This window comes from Octopus bimaculoides, chromosome 5 (assembly GCF_001194135.2).
Source record: "Octopus bimaculoides isolate UCB-OBI-ISO-001 chromosome 5, ASM119413v2, whole genome shotgun sequence".
Classification (NCBI taxonomy): Eukaryota; Metazoa; Mollusca; class Cephalopoda; order Octopoda; family Octopodidae; genus Octopus; species Octopus bimaculoides.
In genome coordinates this window covers 9,074,596-9,082,018 of record NC_068985.1, presented here as the reverse complement: position 1 = coordinate 9,082,018, position 7,423 = coordinate 9,074,596, and the positions used below count along the sequence as shown (strand labels likewise).

General features: G+C 39.2%; 1 protein-coding gene and 1 long non-coding RNA gene across 3 annotated transcripts in view; one reads left to right on the top strand and one right to left on the bottom strand.

The window, feature by feature from the left end:
• Positions 1-767, bottom strand: part of LOC106883757 (D-beta-hydroxybutyrate dehydrogenase, mitochondrial) — a 98,557-nt gene extending 97,790 nt beyond the window's left edge. The window contains exon 1 of the mRNA XM_052968135.1: positions 626-767. The gene's annotated coding sequence lies outside the window, so the exon portion shown is untranslated. The remainder of the gene's footprint in view (positions 1-625) is intronic.
• Positions 768-833: 66 nt separating this feature from the next.
• Positions 834-7,423, top strand: part of LOC106879264 (uncharacterized) — a 7,260-nt gene continuing 670 nt past the window's right edge. The window contains exons 1-3 of one of the 2 annotated variants that reach the window (XR_001410616.2): positions 834-1,233; positions 4,765-4,972; positions 5,359-5,500. This is a non-coding gene — a long non-coding RNA (uncharacterized LOC106879264). Of the gene's footprint in view, positions 1,234-4,764; positions 4,973-5,358; positions 5,501-7,423 lie in introns of those variants that run through there. The other variant, XR_001410615.2, reaches the window with a different exon arrangement.

Below are 7,423 nucleotides of genomic sequence, written 5' to 3'. Positions count from 1 at the left end.
ACACACACACACACACACACACACACACACACATACACACACACACATATATATATATATATTGATTGTTTAACAGCTTGTAAATAAATATTTTCTGTGTTCCATAAACCAAGAAACATTTAAACATATCGAATATTCGAAACTTGACTGAGTCCATAGCCACCTGCTACATGTAATGTGGAGAGAGAGAGAGAGAGAAAGAGAGAGAGAGAGAGAGAGGCATTAAGGAAAGAAAAAGTAAGAGCAAGGGAGACAAAAAGAGAGAGAGAGAGAGATTAAGTCCATAGTAGTTACAAAGATATACTAATAGCGAGAGCAGACCGACATACATACACACATACACACACGTACATACATACAAACATACATACATACATACATACATACATACATACATACATGCATACGTACATACATGCATACATACATACACACCTATATGCATACTAAAAGTCTGCAAGACTTTCCTAAAATTTGAAGGGGGGATACTTAATTCCACGGCCTTGCTCCCAAGTAGGTGACTCGTCAAAATTAATTCTAAATTAAAACAGAGAAAGAGAACATACAGGCATGCATATATCACTAGATAGACGGATAAGAAAAAAAAAATGTTTTTGCTTTTTACCTCGATACCTCGAAACAATTGGGGGTGGATTTCTAAAACGACTTAAGCCGAACTTGAACCAGAAAACTTTAAGACTGTCCGATCTTCAGTGAGGGGAAAAACGTAGATCCGACACAAATGATTCGTACCACTACACGCAAATATTTTTATGGTAGATGTTCACGTGATTTGTTTGTTGACGTAACAATGAAATACAACTCGGTCGTGTTTGACCAATGAAAGAGCTTCTATCTGGTTGCTTGATCTTCTAGAAATAGTAACCAGGTCTTCCTCAGGCTACAATTGAGCATCTTTAAAAGGAATCAGTGAAAAGAAAATTTTGTTATTGATGGATGATGACTGGGCGTTGGAGAAACGGTATTCATATGACTAAAATGTTTTAGACAATCCCTCTAAAGGTTTTGGTCAGGGCTGAATTAGGGAGAAAAATATAACAAAGACAAAAGCAGCAGCAGCAGCAACAGCAGCAACAGCAGCAGCAACTCTATGGTTTTTGAAAAATATTCATGAATAGTAACCGATGTTAGTATTCGTACAAAAGCTTCAAGAGAATGAGATACAACGAAAAATAAAAGTATTTGTTTTTTTTAACTCGGCACATCAATTAGGTAATTAAATAATGACATTACATACATGACATTACATATAACCCTGGTGTTTTACATCGCCCCAAATACTTGTTAGAAAAAGAAGACGCGTTTATAGTTCACTATGTAAGTGGGTGTCGGCAGATTTAACTCATGGGGGAATTAAACAGTGAAATTATAAAATATGCAGCGAGGAAAAACAAAATAGACAATGACTAATATTACATTTTAATTTATTTTCTGCAAATACATGAAGTAACGCAAGAAATGTTTTGGCGTTTTTGTTTTCCTTTTGAAGTTTCGTTTATAAGCAATGGGCAAATACGAACACAATGGTGCACAAACGCAAGGAATATACGCAAGAGAAATAGTGTTAAATGTAAAATGGAATCGTTTCAGATGAGATTCGTTAAATGAGCTGTGGTTCCTAGTGAACTTATGTGCATTCCACGTCGCATGGATTGAGTTTACTTTCTGGTAGACAATGAATAAGAAGACATTGCCACTGCGAGGTTTTCATTTGAACCAAACTGCTAATAGGAAAAATAATGACGAGTCTGAATTTGTGTTTTCCTATGAAGCCAAATATATTTAGATATTCAGTGTTGAACAAGAAGCGTCGGACTTGTTAAGTTTCGATGTTACTCCATGTTCCTCTCTGTTTGAAGTCATATCAAACAGAAAACTCCAACAGGGAAAATGACACACCAATATTTCCAAAATAACAAAACAATTCGACTTCTTTGCTATTGTTTCGCCTTCGCTAATGCAGAGGCGTTGTTTACAGTCGTGTTTGTTTGTCCATGGACAAAGTATCTTAAGAAACTCTGGATGGATTTGGATGAAACTTTCAGTGATGTTTGGCTTCGTAACTGACATGAACTGATTAGATTTTGGGATCAATCCGGTACCTGACAAGGATTCTGAATTATTTTTCCTGTATTTTACTTAATTTCTGAGAGCAGTCGGGTTCATTTTAGTATTCTCGTTTGTAATAGCAGTTGAGTTCATCTCAGATATTGCCATTTTAAAAATCATCTCCGGCTAATCATTGAGAGGACGCTGGTGTTGCCTTGGCGGAGGCTTGCGCTCTCTGAGTGCTCTTGTTTCAAACATTTTGCAATAATATTTTTCTTCGCTAAGTTTATAATTCTCTTCAAAATGCATGCACAGGCACCAGTTATTTAAAATCAGTTCTCACGGGACTGTTAATGTTTGTTCTAAGCAGTCACAAATCTTTCCGCTTTCTAACACTTTAAAAGAAATATTATTTTTCCTTTATTATAGGAAGCCGAGTCAAAAAGACACCGTGTTTTAGTTTTTTTTACTGTGTTTCAAATCACATTTAGTTCATCTGGATGCCTTATATCTACGAGATCGATATGATTAATACTGATAATAGACACCCTGTAGGTTACAACGACGAGCGTTCCAGCTGATCTGATCAACCGAACGGCCTGCACGTGAAATTAATGTACAAGCGGCTGAGTACTCCACAGACGTAGTTCTTTGAGAGATTCATCATGACAGAATATGACAAGGCTGCTTATTTGAAATACAGGTACTGCTCTCTTTTGCCAGGTGAATGAACTGGAGCAAAGTGAAAAAGTATCTCGCTCAAGGACACAACGCGTCGCCGGGTATCGAACTCATGATCTTACGATCGGGATTCAAATACCCTGACCACTGAGCCACGCATCTTCACAATAACAGTGTGGAACACATTTCATGAAATAAGATGTCTTTGATTTAATGAAACGAAATCCTTTTATTTCGTCTTCTGTTATACCGAAGCAAATTCTTCTCAAAAAAGACACGAAATAAACCGATATTTATGACCACAATATACAATACAAGCGTGGCTGTGCGCTAAGAAGTTTATTTTCCAACTATACGGCACCTGCGTGACACCTTAGGCAAGGTTCTTTTGCTATAGGCTTGTAACTAGATTTTGTTGACAGAAACTGAAATAATCCTGTCGCATCTATCTATCTATCTATCTATCTATCTATCTATCTATCTATCTATCTATCTATCTATCTATCCATCTATCTGTCGTCTTGGATGTCGATGGCAGTAATGGGTGTGCTTTTCGGCTGATAACAGTTTATGCACCATCCTTAACAGATCGGTCAGATTTCTTTCGACGTCTAGAGGTTTTCCTGGGAACGTCTCGACCTTTACTTTTAGTGGGGGATTGGAATGCTACCCTGGACACGCATCTAGACTACGCTGGTAGAGATAGTAATAGGAGGGGATGTAAATGTCTCAAAGACCTGCTCAGACGTTTCCAACTGTCTGACAGGTACCGACTGGACCACCCGAATGTGCCAGTGTGGACATGGAACAACCACATCGGGTCGTCCAGATCGTATTTAGATAGAGTATTCTGTAGGACAGTGGATAAGGATAGTGTAGGTTGTCCACAATTCCATATAGTCAGCTACATAGATCACAAATTTTTGACTTGTACACTTGACTTAGATAAGACACATAGGCATGGTTTATGCCGAACGGCTGCTGTCACGTGTGGGACGTGTTCGCTTGTCGGCCGAGTCTATCGTGGAAATTGCTCCGCCACCTTCCCTTAACGGCGAAGGCAAGCAGTGTTTATCATACTGGTGGCCATGGTGAAAGAATGTGTGTGTGGTGAACTCGGGCGAAAGGTTTAGAGACAAACACTTACCTCTCAGGCCAATCTGCTCATCAACTTTTTCAAGTACCACTTAAAAAGGAAGGTGAGAATGGAGAGGCAGGTTTTGTCCCGTGAAAGTTTAAAAAAAAGGTGGCTGAATGTAGCAAAGATGGTGCGTGCGACTGACGAAACCACTTTGAGCATGATCCTGTAAATCGAAGAGAAAGAGAGAGAGCGCGCACTTTGCTCTCGTGTTTATTCCCTCCCTTCCTGAGGTTACCGTAGTCTTTTCCGTAGGCTTTTCTTTCCACAGATAAACCTAATCTTGCTTTTTACATTTTAATATTTTCTGTGAAACATGATCCCTTTTTATCGTTTTTTTTTCTCACGATCCTTTTTGATCGGAATTTTATTTTTCTCCTTTTTTTTCTATTTTCGAAAAGAAAAGCTCTACATTGTATTTTGTCTCCTCTGTGTTCGGATCTGTGTGACTAATAAAGAAACTTCTCTCTCTCTCTCTCTCACTCTCTCATTCTCTCACTCTCTCTCACTCTCTCTCTCTCTCTCTCACTCTCTCTCTCTTTCTAAATCTCTCTCTCTCTCTCTCTCTATGTTTATGTGTGTGTCTTTGTGTTTGTATGCGTTCCTCACCACCACTTGACAACATGTGATGATGTGTCCAGGTCCCCGTAACTTAGCGTTTTGGCAAAAAAGAGACCGATAGAATAAGTACCAGGCTTTACAAAAGCTAAGTGCGTCGGTCCATTTGTTCGACTAAAATTCTTCAATTAAAAAACAATTATCTTCGTAAATCCTTTAGTGGGCAGAGAGCTTTATTTACGCAAAATGCTTATCGTTTCCTTCGTCTGTTTGCAATATTTTAAATATCTTTTAAAGGTAGTCAATATGTTTTTCAGGCAGGCAGTAATAGTTCATCTTTGGTTTGGTGTTGCTGAATAACTGTTGGGATTTGTAGTCACTTGGGAAATGCATAACTGGCGTCAAAGACCGTGTGTTTACTCGAAAGTAGACTGATGGCATATAAACAATCGTCAATCTCTCGTTCCCAAACTACCGTTGAGAAGCGTCCATTAAAAAGGCTGCTTGAACGAAACCTTGGCATGGGTAGGTAATCCTCTTTTACTTCACTGGTAAACAAGCATAAATCAAACTAATTATACCTACCTACCTACATAACTATCTACCTACATAATTACCTAACCTACCTTCCTACCTATCTATCAAACTAGATGCTTGCGTACGTACGTACATAAATATACACAAAAATACACACAAACACCACATTGCGCATGCGCATACATACACATTTAGTTTGTTGCTAGTTCAAAATAATCTCGTTAGAAAGAATATTTCCTTCAAAATAATAAAAAAAAACCCTGTAAGTTGATCTACGTTTCATTCATGCTAATTAAGCGTTAGTGTATCTTAGAAAAAATAAGTTAATGATTAAGAACTCATTAAAATATTTCTCAACGTTGTGTTATGTGCAGGAAATTCTAGAGGAACTTCCGTTATGACGAGCATCTACTCAACACAAGGCAGGTATAGCACTCACTTATAACAATTTGATACAAACTTTAATTCGCTTTCTTTTATTATTAAGTAATTCGAGTGTGTTCAGTGAGTGGTCGTTAGGCGGCGGATAAAATAACTAGCTTAATTCATACTTGTTTCGCTTGTTCTTCTGAGACCAAAATCTCCAAAGGCTGAGTTTGTCTTTAATCCTTCCGCGAGCCATAATATAGATTATCAATAAAGTACATAGGGCCATCTTACTCAACTTTTCATCAGTTTTTTTATTTTATTAGTTTCAAACTTTAGATTGTTGTCATTCTGGGGACTGCCCAGTACGTCTGCAGTCTGCGGGTACGCATATACATATACACACACGCACATGTTGCAACCAAGCAGATACAAGCACGCGAGCAGACGAGCACGCGCGCACAGACGTCAAACACGTGTTATATATAATGTGAGAGCATACACATCCGCATATGTGCTTGTGCAGCTGCATATGTGCGTCTGTCTGACGTTATGTTTATACTAGAATCTCAAAAAAGCTGTTTATGTCGTATCGCAATACGTACCACTCAACACATCATCTCACCATGTTTGGCTTGGCTCTACACAATGGAACCGTGAACTCCAGGCTTCGCAGAGAGCAGCATTTCATTCTTTTATGCTGTTACTGGTTTCCGTCATTTGACTGCGGCCATGCTGGAGCACCGCCTTTAGTCGAGCAAACTGACCCCAGGACTTATTCTTTGTAAGCCTAGTTCTTATTCTATCGGCCTATTTTGCCGAACCGCTAGGTTACACAAATATACTAGCAACGTTGTCAAGCGATAGTGGAGGGACAAACACACACACACACACACACACACACACACATATATACGGCGTGTTTCTTTCAGTTTCCGCCAACCAAATCCACTCACAAGGCTTTGGTTGGCCCGATGCTATAGTAGAAGACACTTGCCCAAGGTGCCACGCAGTGGGACTGAACCGGGAACCATGTGGCTGGTAAGCAACTTACTTACCACACAGCCACTCCTGTCTTTCTTTCCTCCCAACTTACATACCTTTCGTCATTAATTCACTACCCGTCCTCATCAATTCACTATCCGTCCTCATCAATTCACTACCCGTCCTCATCAATTCACTACTCGTCTTCATCTAACGCCTATGACACGCGTACACATATACAAACGTATAGGGTATACAGCAATGCCTCGACTATCGCGGGTGTTACATTCAATAACCCCACGCGATAGGTGAAAATCCACGAAGTAGAAACAGTACTGTACTGTATATATATATTTTTTTATCATTCTTATAATTTGTATCTATTTTATTATAAATGCAAAACACCACACCACACACTCACCTCCCGAGTTTCATTTTCCCAATAGTATGTGTGATTCTTTGTTTACTCATCTATGGTACACTACGTATTTTCTTTTAATATATTTTAATTAATGTGTTATACAGTGCAGTATTGTGCTGTATTTTTATTTATTAGTTCATTCATTTTTAGACGTGAAATAATACCACAGAAATATTTAAAATATGAAAAAATATAAATACCTATCGGCCGCAAAAACCCGCGATATACTGAGGAGTCCGCGATGTGCTGAGGGCGCAAGAGGTGAACCGCGATAAGGCGAGTGGTTTCTGTACCTGTGTATTATACACATAGCAAAAAGACTCTAACCCACATCCTAACACCTCCTTCGGTACCGGCCACACTCACACCCACTGGCTACACACGCAAACACACACGCGCGCGCACACACATGCGCGCTAGGCATTTTCACATATCCACTTTATTGCGCATCATAACACATACATTCAGACATTAAAAATGCAATATAACAACCAGACATATTTCTGCGTCCATAAACACACACACATACACTCGCATACGCACACATATGTACATATACCGCGCGTACACACATATACACAAATGCAGTCACACACACGCATACACACACACACGCACACACACACACACACACACACACACACACACACACACACACACACACACAC